We start from the raw sequence: 15,822 nt of genomic DNA, 5'->3' as shown, positions 1-15,822 counted from the left end.
CTGGACTTGTACTTGGGGGCCTGGATAAGTCATGATCGTCTGCCTGTTCCTGTTAGACACAGACACTCTTTGAAGGTTTGAAGATACCAGAAAATGTCATAACCCGGGGGAATGATAGAGTGTGTGGGGTTTCCAGCACTAGGGAAGGCAGGGTAGGGGAGGAAATTGGGGAATAGAGGATCTGTTCTAAATCCACAACCTTCAGGATGATGATATTTTGAAGAGTCTTCTCTGAAAACTGACTGGCGGTGTCTAGATACCAGGGACTATGAGGATTTCCTTCTCATCAAAAGTTGGCCAGAACTGTCAGCAAGGAATCATCAGACAACTTCCAGGGGCTCCTGTAAAGCTCTTTCTGACAGGTTCAATTGTGGCCTTCCTTCCCCAGGTGTCCAGCAACAACTCTTTCAACCACATCCTGGCCTGGCTCTCTCCTGTCCTCCTAGCTCCTCAGTCAGTTACTTCCTTCCTGGCCCTGGGCTTCCCCAGGTCCTCATGCTGTGCCTGTCCCACCTGCAGAGACTTCCCACTAAAAATCCCAACAGGAATTTTCCTCCCTGATCAGGAGTGGGTTGGAGGGAGATGCCAGAGTTCTTGGCACAAAGAAAATTGGGGTTATCCGTGGATGTATATAGCAAACGCTGCATGAGGAGTGTAGATTTTGCAGATGGACTTGCTTTAAAACCATCTTTAAGATTATTTGAGAGGCTAAAATAAAAGAGAGTGAAAATACTAGTGTTAGCAAAGGTGTGGAGCAGCCAGACCTCTCATATGTAGCTCTTAGGAGCATACAGCTACATTGGAAAACTACACAGGAAAACTGTCAGTGTCTATAAAAACTACATAGACCCCTACATCATGATGCAGCAATTCCACTCCTGGGAGTACATGCCCAGGACATGAATATGTATGTTCAATAAAAACATGTACTAGAGATGTTGATAGCAGCAATATATGCAGTAGTCCCAAACTGGAAATGATTGAATTTATATTGATAAGAGAACAAATAAATAACTTGTTGTAGGGTCATACAGTGGAATACAATTCAGTAGTAAGAAAAGAAGAACAAACTAGTATTATCATGTTATGGACTGAATCATGTCCCTCTCCAAAATTCATACGTTAAAACCCTAACTCCTAGTATCTCAGAATACAACTGTATTTGGAGATAGGGTCTTTAAATACATAATTAAATTACATGAGGTCATTAGGGCAGGCACTAATCCAATATGACTGGTATCCTGCTAAGAAGGGGAGCTTAGGGCACAGACACAAAGGGAAGACCATGCGAAGATGCAGGGAGAAGGCGGCCATCCACAAGCCAAGGAAAGAGGCCCCAGAAGAAATGCAATCTGCCAAGAGGTCAGAGCTCTTGTCTCCAGAACTGTTGGGAAATAAATTTCTGTTGTTTAAGCCACCTGTCTATGGTGCTTCTTTATGGCAGCCTGAGCAAACAAATATAATATGCAACAATGTGGATGAATCTCATGGACACTATGTTGAGTGAAAGGAATTCCAGCACTTTGGGAGGCCAAGGCAGGTGGATCACCTGAGATCACGGGTTCAAGACCAGCCTGGCCAACATGGTGAAAACCTATCTCCACTAAAAATACAAAAATTAGCTGGGTATGGTGGTGGGCGCCTATAATCCCAGCTACTTGGAAGGCTGAGGCAGGAGAATCACTGGAACCCAGGAGGCAGAGGTTGCAGTGAGCCGAGATTGCGCCACTGCACTCCAGCCTGGGTGGCAGAGTGAGACTCTGTATTAAAAAAAAAAAGCATACATACTGCCGGATTCCATTTATATGACATTTAAGAGCTGGCAAAGCTAATTTTGTTCGCCTTGGGGGTTGAGTATTGACTGGGAAGGGGCACAGGGGAGCCTTCTGGGGTGCTGGAAATGTGTTATGTCTTGATTTCGGTGGTAATTATATGGTTATACACCTATGTAAAAATGCATCAAGCTGCACACACAAGATTCTTGAGATTTTTGCAGTTTATTGTTTGTAAGATATACCTAATGAAAGTGTAACAAAAAATTCTTGAGAAGAGACATGAGCATTTTGGGGTCGGCGTCACCTCCGTGCGCCTCATTCCATCGCCTTTACAAACAAGACGATGGGAATCGAGGCCAAGTGAGCACTGTCCAAGTCAGCTCCTTTTGAATCTCAGACAAAAATAACCATGTCTCAAGTATGTTCTCTCCTCTTTTTCCAAATGGGAAAGGCACAGAATTTTTTTCACATTCCCAGCCAGAGGGAATCTTTCTCAAACTTTCCATAGAGATTCTCCTTTGGGCAGACACCAAACATGGACATTTTCCACCAGGGAAAACATGCTGCTGAGTTCCAGGCTTCTAGAAAGAGGGGGTTGGGAAGGAAGTGATGGCAGTCTCCCTCCCCCACTGCCTTCTTCCCAGTTGCCAGATTGGCTCTGCTTTGTCACCAAGGGGGCGCTGGTCAAAGGGACTGTGACAATGATTCTACAGGACAGGGGAGGGAGAAAGGACTGAGTCAGAGAGGGACTGGGCTCCAGCCTCCTCTGATCATGAGGCTTTTCCCGCCTTGTGGGAAACGAAGGTTTAGATTTCCCCACCCCCTACATAAACGGAAGGAAGTCACAGATGTTAAAAAAATAGAGTGCAGGGTAATATGTAAAATGCGGACTGTGGAGGGAGCACCCCAGTCCTGTTCAGCTCTGTCCATTTGTCCCATGTGGAGAGGAGCCCGGTTTCCTGGCTGTATCTGCCTTACTTACCTTTCCTGACTTTTTCTCCTTGTTCAGTTTCTTCAGTTTTCTTCCTTGTTGCCTTCAGGACTGAGGGGTCGGGGCAGATCTTTAGGAATCACCTGTATCAAGCAGGCACTGTGACAACTTTGCCAGGAAGGTGTTCATTTTCAGGTGAGGACACCAGGGTTTGGGAAGGGAAGTGACTTGCCTAAGATTGCACATCTAAGAGGTGCCAGAGCCAGGATTTGAATCTGAGATGTTCGGACCCAGTGCTTGAACTGTTATATTCTGTCTTGTCTCTCAAGATAAATAATATTTTAATAGAATATTTTAAAAAATGAAAATCAATACAGAAATTCATAAGTAAAATATTAAAAATTTAAGACAGGATTAGCATAGTAATTTTTTCCTTCTGCCTCAGGCTCTAACATGGCACTGCTCTATCGACTTATTCTTGGGGTCCTTACCTCCATGCATCTTCCCCCAATGTGTGGTGGCCCTCCCAAAGCCCACTGTAGGCCAGCTGCTCTCCACCCACCCTTTTGTCCTTACAACTCTCCATGGATAATATTTCATGCTCTCAGTTTTTATCTAAATGTGGGTGACTACAAATTCCACATGCCCAGTTGTGGGCATATCACTTGTGTCCTGGAGTTTTGAGGGGCTGGAGCCCAACCCTTCTCTGACTCAGTCCTCTCTCCCACCCTTGTCTTGCAGAATCATTGTCATAGTCTCTTTGATCAGTGCCTTCTTGGTGACAATGCACAGCCACTCCGGTGTGGCTTCCCAGGACTTGGGTGACTACCATCATTTCCTTCCCAACCCTCTCTTTTCAGAAGCCTTGTATTTTCACTCACCTGTTGGAACTCTCCCTCTGAGCCCTGCTGACCTTCCAAAGTCAAGTTTTCTCTCAGCTTAACTCCCTGCTCTGTCTTTGGGTCTTCTTTTGACTGTGCTGCCTGTCTTTCTCAGCAGCAGCCTTCTGGTCACCTGGCTCCTCCCTCATCTTCATTTTCTCTATCCAGTCTGCTATCAAGCCTTATTGGTGTTTATTCTCAAATATCTCCTACAGATTTGCTTTCTCCTCCAATAATCCAGACAGACCATAACTTCAACTGGCCACTTCCAGAGAGAGAACATAGACACAATGGATTGTCTGAAGCCCACAGATGTAGTTGGGCTCGTGGGGAGGAAGGAAGGGGTTTGTTTAGAGCTGTGTAGATGGGGCAAATGGGATTCAGAGGCAGAACTAAGATCCAAGATATTGAAATGTCTTCTCATTCAATCTTTTATTTTGTAAGTAGATATTGTAAACCTACCATATTCTAGGCACTTGCTGGGTGCTAGGGAGACAAAGATTGAAAATAAGTTTAGTGCTTGAGAAGCTCACAGCCTGGTGGGAGAAACATACCCACAAATAGCCCCTCCAGGAGCATGCCATTTTGGAGCAACCAACCTTGCCTGAAAAGATGGGCTGGGAAAATATCCCAGTAGAGTTGACATTGAGCCAAACTTCAGTGTTGAGTGGAATGAGGGAGATGACTGATGTCTTTGGTGATGATGATGATGATGGTCATTATGAAGAGAAAGAAGATGGTAAAACTCACAGGGGTGGTAATGATGAACAGGGAGACCACCATTATCAGGATGGTGGTGGTGGGCTGAGGGAGGTCCCTCACCTTGGTGACTCTGTTGGTTATAGAGATCAGGCAGTGATATCAGTCATCCTGAACTAGTCCAGGGCTTTATTGCCTGACTTCTGATCCTCTCTTAAAGTCATGGCTTAGGAGTCAAAGTGTAGCTTATCTCTGCCCTTTTCTTGAATTAAGAAGCATGCAGAATGCAGGCATTCATTTGGCTCTTGCAAGCAGAATATGAAGATAATTTTTTTGACTGTGCACTTAGAGGCACTTGCCTTCTCTGGGTTTTAAAGAGAGATTCTTGCAACTGGCCTTGACTTGATTTTAATCTCAATAAGAAGTCACTAAGAACTGAGGAAAGGGAATTTTCACACTAATTACCAGTTAATCAGCTGGCGCAGATGTTGAACATCTGTTCCCCATCCTGCCTCCTCCTATTGTAGAGTTGTCTCATTCAGCAGCTAGAGCCTGATGGGCTTGGGTCCCAGGGGAGCATCTGTGCTGTGTCCAGAGAGTTTGTAGAATTAAATGGGAGCTGTGCTTCCTATACTCTTCCAGTTCTAGAACCACTGACTCTGCTAACTGATAACTCCAGAGGGGCCTCTTCACCCCCAAATATCTCTTCCATTGGCCTGTCACATGTTTGAAGTCTTGCCATTAACACCTCTTTCCTTGATTTAGGTCTTGCATTCTCAAGCAAGGATAGAAGAACATATAAAGACATTATCACTCCCTAGCATCTCAATGTAACAGAATTTACAACTTACTGCCTCTTGAGCCACTGTATTTTAATGGTGGGGATGAGGGAGGAGCTGCTCAAAGTCTGGGCCAATTCCAAATGAGCTGGGTTGAATGAGCATGTGTAGTGGAAGAGTTGGCAGCTTCAGGGCCTCTAAGGCTTGAGGGTAGGACCTTCAGGTTATGGGAGGTGGGAGAAATGCCCCAAAGGTGGCCCAGAACTTGGTCAAGCCAGGGCTTGGAGTGAAAAAAGGGGTCTCAGTTTGCTTGAAGGCACCAGCGGGGACCCTGTGGCCATGCTTGGACTCCCTGCCCTCACTTGTGCCCTGCTGCCACTCTCTGCAGCTAACTCCTTAGCAGGTGGGGCTTAATTCCAAGACATGGTTTGCGGCAGATGTGGCCTTTCATGGCAGCCAGCATGGCAGGTGAGTGAGGCTCTTCTTCCTTGCTCCCTGTAGGGTCTCCACCCAGTCCTGGGTCTGCTAAGGCTCTTCCAGCTCCCTGCCTCACACCCCCAGCCCTTCTGCCCCTAAATGCTGCCAGGATGGAGACACTACCTACAATGATTTGCATCCAGGAGACTGATGTTCCAAAACAACTTGGAGGAAACCCAGTTATTTCTTTGATTTTAACAATTTTTAGAAAAGCTTTCTCAAGGCTCACTTTCCTGCCACCGCAAGGGAAGCCTAACTTGGTTTTTCTTCAATAGTCAAACATGCTCTTTTGCTGCACCTCTATCCACATGCATCATCTTGTTCCCCTTTCCAGTGATAAGATGCCAGGCCTTGGGGACTTCAGCAAATGGAAAATTCCGGGGCCTCAGTTTCTGGGCAGACACCAACTGACTGAGCCTGCTGTCCTGTTCAGAGGGTGGCATTCATGTTGGAGCCTCATAACCACATGCAGCCAATTCAGGAGACACATGCAAGCTAAATTCAGGAGATTCTGGGAACTCCTTGAATAACCCTGAGTTACCTTCTAAAAACATGAAGTGGAAATTGGAAACCGTATCTCAGGCATTATGACTCTACGACAGTCTCGCATTTCACGCCCTTTTCCCTCCTCTGATCTGTGTTGCAGAGATCCACATTTCCCAGACTCCTTTGTGTTGGAACCCACTTTGGGAACAAAGAGTACAGTATGTAGGAATCTATACCCTGGGGGTAGCTCTTAACTAATGACTGACAAGTATGGGGGTATAAACACCCCAGCTTCCCTGTCCCTAATCAGGATGACTCTGGGATGAGACCTCCTGCAGTACTGATTCAATGTTACCTTTCCTGGCCCTTTGGTTGATCTCACACCCTTGCCTGGCCTTCTTTCCTTCCTACTCCCCTACGATTCCCCCCCAGGAACATTGCTAATAAACCACATTCACAGGAATCCCCATCTCAAGGGAAGATAAAGCTCTGATTTATTCTTTTTTCTGTCTTCCTCTAGCTGGAATCAGCTGGGCTTATACTGTTGTTTTGGGTCATGTCTGTGAGCCTTGCTTTCCCAATTTCAGTGTAAGTCCCTAGAGGATAAAAAAGACAGCGTACACCCTATTTTCTCCCCCTGGGATATCCAGAGGTGCTGGGACATCCTTAGAATCACTCCTTGCCAGAGGTGGGGGGGCTTTGGAAGTCATTGAGACCAATGCCCTCGTTTCTACCAGGTGAGGAAACTGTGACCCAGAAAAGAGAAGGGACTTATGGCTGATTGTTACTCTTTCTCCTGACTGAGATGTGCAAGGAGACACTGTGTTCATGGTAGTTTGTTCTTGGTTTATTGAGACATTGTTATTATTACTCTTGCTATGTGGTGTCTGGAGGCATCCCAGGTCTTTGGCAGATATGGCTGGGAACCTCCCTGCAGCCTTTGTAAGAGAGATACTCTGTGTCCTATGTGTCAGGCAGGCTCTGCTCCAGGGTTAGGGACACAGGGTTGGGTGGGGAGGTGAGGGGTAGGCAGCTAAGTAAAGAAGAATCACAGCAGGGCTTGGTTTGGGTCACATGTGTGGCTCCCAGTGGGAGCCCTGAGCATTTTAGCCCAGCCTGGGGTCCAGCAGGGGGACAGAGAATGCTTCCATGATGAATTGAAGTCTGAGCTGAGTGTGGAAGGTGAGTAGGTGTTCTTAAGGTAGGAAAGTAGAAAAAGGCAAGTCTCTCCAAATTCAGGATTCTGACCTAAAAATGATACTTAAAATTTTTTTTTGTAGAAAGCCAGTGTTCATAGGAATATGAGAACAGAATTTGGGGTCAATGGGATTTAAATCCTGGCTCCATCAATGACTTTCTCAGTGACCTCATGCAAATTCCTTTCAACTTCAAAATCCTCATCTTTCAATTGGGATAAATCCTGTCTCATTGGGGCGGCACACAGACCAAATCGGAATAATAAACTCCTGACTTGTACAAAATGCTTCAGAAATAATAGCTATGATGTTCCCACATGTATCTACTTTTTAATTTTCAGAACATGGTATTACCGTCATCATCATCAAATCAATCTTGATTGTTTTCCTAATACACAAATGTGTATGTCGCATTAAGGAATTTGAACCTCATCTTGTCTCATGCACCTTCATTTGAGAGCACGGGTGATATACACTGAACTAGAAGCTTTGAGAAGAGAGGGGACCTGAGCAATCTTAGGCTCCTCAAGAAGCAGATACTGAGGACAGGGTGTGAGTGCAAGTACTTTACTTAAGAGGTGATTTCAGGACACACTGGCTTGGGAGTGGGGAAGTGAGGCAGGGAAAGGAATTCAGTCCACACAGGACATGTCAGTCCACTCCCATGTAGGCAACAGGGGCTCAGTGTGATGAGGACACCCTGGGACATAGTGTAGAGCACGTGCCTCAAAGCCATCCCATCTGAACAAAGAGGGAGCTGCATATTTATCTACCAATTCTTAGCAGTCATTAGTTGAGAGTGGACCCCAGGGCATATGGCACTCGTAATCTGTATTGCAGGCAGCAAAGCAGATTCTGGTGGCCAGAGAGGTGGGTACTGGCAGCTGGCAGCTGGCAATGGGGATGCTTGAATGGCAAGATAAGGGTGTGGACAGGCACCATCAGCCTCTGTTTCAAAGGTGTTACAGCGGGTCAGACCAGCATGACCTGGCTTCCAGGCCTTCTCTCGCAAGAACATCATGTGTGGATTCCTGGGGAGAGGGTGGTGGATGTTGATTGCCTGTGGGGCACAGTGGAGTGTGACTGCAGATAGTGTGAGAACTGCTCAGGTTGCAGAAACCATGATGGGTGCCAGGGCGGAGGATTGGAGTCTGAGCATAGACAAAAAAGAGGCAGGTGCTACATCTCTGTCTGGCAATTTTTGCTCTGCCTCAATTAACACTGGTTTGGTGCCCAGGACAAGTTCTACTTTAAGACACTCTTCCTTTAACACAGTGATTTATGAATGGATTTGAGTTGTTTTTACCAGTGTTGCTGCATCAAAGAAAAGATAAAACATTCGACTCCCTCTCTTAGTGTTCTGTCTTCAGCCCCCATCAACTTATCAACCTGCTCTAAAAACCCTCCAACCAGCCTCCCTGGATCCAGAAGAGAGGTTATTGAATATTTCTGCTCTAAGGAAGTTCTCATATTTGGGCTTCATGCACATGTTATCTTTGTATAGCACACTACGTAGTTACTTGACCCAGAGAACAGTTTGGATCCAAGGAGTTTCCTTGGGAGGTAAGCCCAGGAGTCCCTGTAAGGAGTGGAAAGGTGATACAGGGAAGGGAGGCAAAACCAGTGAAGATGGCATTAATGGGCAGCTGGGCAACCAGGGCTCAGTCCTGCTGGGGCCCTTGGAGCGAATGTATGGATCAGGCCTTAGGACTACCCCTGGAGGGGTGAGGAAGCTGGGGTATTTCCACCAGCTCCTGCCCTCTCTGGGTGGGAGCTGCTACTGAGGAGTTAATTTCTGGCACTTCCAGCCTGCCCTGTGCTGGGGGAGGCCCCTCATGGTCAGATACTGGCCTCAGGTAGAGATGCAGAGGTGGGGTGAGGGGACCAACTGAGAGTGCTCACTGGGGGAAAGAAGGAAATGCCTTGCTAGGAATAAAAGGCCATTGGAAGATATTTTATTTCCTCCTGGCAGGGGCACAATCACAATCTCTCATCATGCCACTCTCCTGCTCAACAAGCTTCATTGGCTCCCCATCACTTATTTCATCAGATCTAACTTCCTGAATCCCTGCCATTCCATCACTGCCTGATACTTCTCTACCCTCTAATCTGTAAATAATTATAGCCATAATAGAACGCATACTTAATCAAACCAACACCTAAGCTTTCAGCACTGTACGGAGTGGGAGCTAATGACATTTGGCTGTGGAATAAATTGTTTTAGACTGGTCTGCCAGCCCTCCACTCAGCTAGCTGTACGCTGGCTTGGCCTGCTCAACCCACTCCTTGGCCTTGCTCACCCCTCACTCTTGCAGAGTGTGCCTTCATTCCACTGTTTTTCTGCAGCTTGTCCAATTCCTGCAGATTACTCAAGGCCTAGTTGTGGTTGTACCTCCATTGGATTTCCTTCCCATCGTTGGTCTCTTATAGCCAATGTTTGTAAGGGCCACCTGTTAGGCCAGGCACTGTTGGCCATCCAATAGAGTCTCACTCTTGCTGCATGTGTGAGCTTTGTCTATCCATTATGGGAGCAAATTGCTCCAGACTGGGGGCTGGAGTCTTCTTCCTGTCCCCATGGCACAGCCCTGCATAGGGCCAAGTCCTTGATCAGTCCTCGGTGCCTAATTGGTGTTGGTGATATTGATCATGAGGACTGTAGCAGATGCTGTGGGTGCTCTACCCACATCTCTGCAGCATTCATCTCTGCACCCAAAGCTGATTACAATGAATAGTTGTGATTCTCTTCCTGGGGGCTCCTTTTCTGGCTGGGGAGCTGGTATGCCCTGTGTGCAGAGCAATCACATGCTGAGAGCTACTGAGAAGGAAATGGACCTGACAGTGAAGGATGAGCTTCCTCACCCTCAGGTGAGGCAACTCTGAAGTGTGCTCTGTGAGGTTTCCCAGGATTCCTCACCAGGGTTAAGCTCCAGCTGCCTGCAGTGGTAACTTGCTTGATAACTCACCTCTTTATTGGCCTCCTTCTCTTTCCTTTTCAATTTCCAACACTCTCATGATGTTTTCTGCTATCACTACCCTCTAACCCCCAGTTAAAATTGCACTCAAGTTTTTGTCTTGGTGTATGAATCTGGATGACCCTGACATGAGAGCCAGTGGGTTTAGGGTTCCAGAGCACAGTGAGATGGTTTGGGCTCATGGTGCCCATGACGAGGGCTGGGAGCCAGTGAATGTAGAGGACCAAGTGTACCTGAGGTCCTGGACTTGGAGGTAGGCCTGAGGCCAAGGGAAGGGACAGGTGGGCCTGGAGAACTCTTTGGCTAAAGAGGAGAGTGATTGAAATGAACTTGGAGAGACCCTGAAGCTAGTTAGGCACTGACCATTGCCAAAAGATGTGCCTTGATTTGAAAGTTTGCTACAAAGTGGTTTGGATACTGGGAGAAAGTGCCACTGCCACCAGCCAAAACCCACATCTGCATACTTCTGCCCTTCCGCAGTACTTGATCTGCTTCCCAGTGAGAGAAATTAGATTGTTTGTTATGAACCATATCTTGCCCCATCCCTTGGGGCCATGGATGGAACCTTGACAGCCTCTTAGACTGACCTCCTGGTCTCAAGGGCACCTCACTCTGGCCATAGGCTAATTTTACCACTCTGGCCATTAGATTAACCTATACGTCTAATGTCAGATATTCCGGAAACAGGTGCCATTGCCTCAAGGAGACCAGCAATGAGAAAGTGGGTCCCCAGGAGCAGCCTACCCATAGGTGGAGCCCTGAGGGCCATGATCCCCCAAATCTTGTGTAGGGCAGGGAGTCTCCTACAGCCTGATTCTATAATCTGACCTTGCAATGAGTACCAAGTGCCCATAATGACTATGTGAATTTCATTTCTCAAGCATCCATCTGTTCATCCTGAATCTGGAACACTTTTACCCATTGAAGGAATTAAACAGGAGTTGGAAAGAGTTCAGTAAGACTGGCCAAAGACTCAAAGAACATTTGGCCCAAGGTACTCCCAGAAGAGAAAGAGCTGGTGAAAAGGGAGGCTGGGTTCTTGGCAGCCACCTCCCAACTAGAGCAGAGAAGACAGAAGGAGATGCTAGAGAAATGATCTGGGTCCAACTGGGAAGCTGCCTTCACGCACTAGTAAGATTGAGAGACCATGTAACTCCATTCTCCAATAGACTGAAATACAGGAGCTTAAGCTTTGCTTGGGACTGGCTAAAGGGGAATCTGAAGGTGTGCTGAGGAATTTGTCTGGTTGAAAACCTTCTGATTGGGCCTTGATTTAGTAGTTGCAGTTCTTGCATTACTGTGATGGATGATTTTTTTCATTAAATTTTCTTTGTTGTTGGCCTTATCTATGTTGTTACTGTGGAGTTAACGCCAACCTCTGAGGCTCTGGGGTGGGCACATATTCCCAGATTTCAAATCAGCTTATTTTGTCTCCATGGCCCCTACCAGGCATAGGTGAGTATTTTAGGCTGGTTCAATGAGACATTTGTTGAAGCTTTTGGGAAAGCAGAGCTCTTTCTTCTGGGTTTGCTGAAGACAAAGATGATATAAAGCCAAAATTGCATTGGTGGCCTTGTTGCCATTGATCCACGATGACATGAAAAGCTGCTCAGACATAAGGCAAACACCAAGGAAAGTAGAGGGGGGATGAATGGTGTAGGGCAAGAGAGAAGAAGAAGAGGAAGAAGAAAAGGAAGAGGAAGAGGAAGAAGAGGAGGAGAAGGAGAAGGAAAAGGAAAAGGAAAAAAAGAGAGAATAAGAATTGATGCAGCCTTCTCTTAGTTATTCTGTGGGGCCAGCATTTTCTTTATCACTTAAAAACAAGAGGGGAAGAAAATTCGTTTAGCAGTTGCTCTTGATGCCCTGATACACCATTCTCTTGGTACACTATTCCCTCACTTCTACAAGCACCTGTGACTCTGTTTGAGGACATTCTTTGAATTTTCTTGGCCCATATACAGGGCAAGCTGGAGTGCCTGGACTTAAGAGTCTAGGGAGTATCCCAGAACTAATGACAGGTGGGAATCTGTGTATATGCGCTATCTTCCTCTCCCTCCTATGGGACAACTGCCTGCAGAACTCAGCTTCCAGTGGTCTGAAGCGGCACTGTGTTCATGCATGCCCCTGTACTAGCTCCTTTTTCCACTCCCCTCCTGTGCTTCCTGAGATCATCTCCCAAGTAAACTACTTGCATGTTAATTCTTGTCTCAGGATCTGCTTCTAGGAAACTTCAAATTAATGGGAAACTCCTAATGAAGGAAGTAGACTACAAACTAAGATTTCCATAAACATTATCGAATCCAAGTTAATCTAATCAAATGAGGTTCAGGTGGAGGGCTCTGTATGGAGCATGTATAAGTCCTTGAGGGTCTAAAAAAGTATAAAGCCTTCTCTGTCTTCAAGAGGGCTACCAGTTTGGTGAGGACACCGTGTTAGGCCATTCTTGCATTACTATGAAGAAATACCTAAGTCTGGGTAATTTATAAAGAAATGAATGAAATTCACATAGTCATTATGGGTGCTGGGTAATTTATAATTTATAAAGAAAAATATTTAATTAGCTCATGATTCTGCAGGCTGTACGGGAAGCATGGCGCCAGCACCTGCTTTGCTTCTGGGGAGACCTCAAGGAGCTTTTACTCATGGCAGAAGATGAAGCAGGAACAAGCATCTCACATGGTGAAAGCAGGAGCAGGAGAGAGAGAGGAGGGAGGTGCCACACACTTTTAAACAGTGAGATATTGCATGAACTCACTCACTATGGTGAGGACAGCACCAAGGGATGGCACTAAACTGTTCATGAGAACTCCACCTCCATGATCCAATCACCTCCTACCAGGCCCCACCTCCAACATTGGGGATTACATTTCAACATGAGATTTTAGGGGGCAAATATCAAAACTATATCAGACAGCTAGATAAAATATGAGAGTAAATATATTTAAGAACTCTGATGTTGGCAGGCAGGGGCCCTGATCTGGGGATATCTGGCTAAATGTGGCCAGAATCCCCCATTTTATGGCTCCTGAGAGTCCAAAGACTTCCTATTGATCTCTTCAAATTCCCAACAACAGACTGGGCACCAAGTCCACATCCATGAAAATTTGATCACACACAGCATTTTGAAAGCTTGGTAATTTGAGGGAAGGTTTGAAAAACTGTGGAAGTAATCACATCACTCACCTCCCACCATCTCCCATACTGCCGAAGCCATGTCTCTTTGAGCTAATGAATCAATCCTTCCTTTGGTCCTTCTCATTGTGTGATACTTTCAAGCCCTTGACTCCAGTTTGGTCCTGATTGCTTCTCCCTTGGTGAGAGGCCTGCCAGGCTGGCCAACTTTCTCCAGGGATCTTTGGAAATTGGAGTGAACAAAAATGTTCTCTTCTTAAAAACTGAAATCTAGCTTGACCTTGACTTTATCTTTGACTCCTCTCTCTCCAATATGGCAGCAAAACTTACTGGCTCAACTTTCACAATACATCCAAAATCTGAGCACCTCTCACCTTCTCCACTGCCACACCCTGATTTGAACCACGGTCACCTCTTGTCTTGTTTAGTGCAATAGTCTCCTGGCAAGTGTCACTGTTGCCAACATCATTTTCCACACAGGAGGCACATTTATCTTTCTAAAATTGTAGGTCACTTCAGTATGTGAACTTTTCTTTGCTTCAAAGCCCTCCAGAAATTCCCATCTTATTTGGAGTGAAATACGGAGCCTTTCCATGACAGGCAAGACCATGGTTGGCCTCCACCACCACTTTGACTTTAGCTTCTATTGTTCTTCCTTTTGCTCACTCTGATCCAGTCATACTCCCCTATTATTGTTTGTTTGTTTTTGTTCTGAGTTAGAGTCCTGCTCTGTCGCCCAGGCTGGAGCGCAGTGGCATGACTTTGGCTTACTGCAACCTCTGCTTCCTGGGTTCAAGTGATTCTCATGCCTCAGCCTCCCAAGTGCCTGGGACTACAGATGTGTGTCACCACGCCTGGCTAATTTTTTTTTTTTTTTGTATTTTTGGTAGAAACAGGGTTTTACCATGTTGGCCAGGCTGGTCTTGAACTCCTGGCCTCAAACAATCCACCTGCCTTGGCCTCCCAAAGTGCTGGGATTACAGGTGTGAGCCATAGTGCTTGGCCCTCTTATTATTTTTGAAACTGCCAAGCAAGCTTACACTTGGGGGATGTTGCACCTGGTGTTCCTTCTGCCTAAAATGCTTTTCCTTAGATTTCAATATGACTTCCTACTTACTTGGGATCCCTGCTCAGAAACATGTTCCTTGACCATTCATGTAAAATGCACTCCCCACTATCACTCTCTGATACTTTACTCTGCTTTGTTTCTCCACCTAGTATCTCTCTCTTTCTCTCACACACACACACACACGAATCCCTCCTGGCATCTACCATTATTGTCTCCCACTACCAGCATGTAAACTTACTGAGATCAAGGACTTTTTGTTTTTTTTTTCTCTTCTAATATTATAACTCTGGTGCCAAACACAGAGCAGACGTTATAGAAATATTTGTTGAATGAATAAATAAGTGAATTTCAGCCTTGAGAAAGTGTGGGCCTCCCAGGGCTGCTCCTGAGCCTTGATTGGCAGAGATTAAAAAAATATTATAATAGTGATGATGATGGTAAGCCTCATTACTTGACCTGGAGGCACAAGTGAGGCCATGTCTCTTTAGTATTTAATCTTTAGCCCTAACCTACCCAGACTAACGATAATCTAGTATTTCTCTTTGGGCTGAATTATGACTGAGCACCAGGGATTTACTCAGTCCAATGGAGTCTGTCCTGCTTCCAGAACCCCTACAGAGAGAACAGAGGATCTGATTAGTCACTAGCAGACTCCTGTATCCCAATGCCCTTGATCCTACAGCTGCCACACAGATGGTGCCATTGAAAAGAGGTAGACTGACATGGTCCTGTTACGGGAAAGGGGTCCCAGTTCAGACCCCAAGAGAGGGTCCTTCGATCTTGAGCAAGAAAGAATTCAAGGTGAGTTCACAGTGCAAAGTGAAAGCAAATTTATTAAGAAAGTAAAGTAATAAAAGAATGGTTACTCCCTAGACAGAGCAGCCCTGAGGGCTGCTGGTTGCCCATTTTTATGGCTATTTCTAGATTATATGCTAGACAAGGAGTGGATTATTCATGCCTCTCTTTTTTAGACTATATAGGGTAACTTTCTGACGTTGCCATGGCATTTGTAAACTGTCATGGCGCTGGTGGGAGTGTAGCAGTGAGGACGACCAGAGGTCACTTTTGTTGCCATCTTGGTTTTGGTGGGTTTTGGCTGGCTTCTTTACTGCAACCTGTTTTATCAGCAAGGTCTTTATGACCTGTATCTTGTGCTGACCTATCTCATCCTGTAACTAGGAATGCCTTAACCTCCTGAGAATGCAGCCCAACAGGTCTCAGCCTCATTTTACCCAGTCCCTACTCAAGATGGAGTTACTTTGGTTGAAATGCCTCTGAAAGTCCAAAGTCCCTTTGACCATCACTGCAAGGCCACAGGCTGTGGAATCAGAAGAACTGGGGCCTCTCTTGTTGGTGTTATACTCAGCTCTGGTGTCCCCATACCATCATGGGTCTGGAGTCCTGGTGAGGAAAAGTTGTGTTGCT

Source organism: Trachypithecus francoisi, unplaced genomic scaffold (genome assembly GCF_009764315.1).
Source record: "Trachypithecus francoisi isolate TF-2019V2 unplaced genomic scaffold, Tfra_2.0 Lachesis_group21, whole genome shotgun sequence".
NCBI classification, from domain to species: Eukaryota; Metazoa; Chordata; class Mammalia; order Primates; family Cercopithecidae; genus Trachypithecus; species Trachypithecus francoisi.
Note: the sequence above shows the minus strand (reverse complement) of the source record.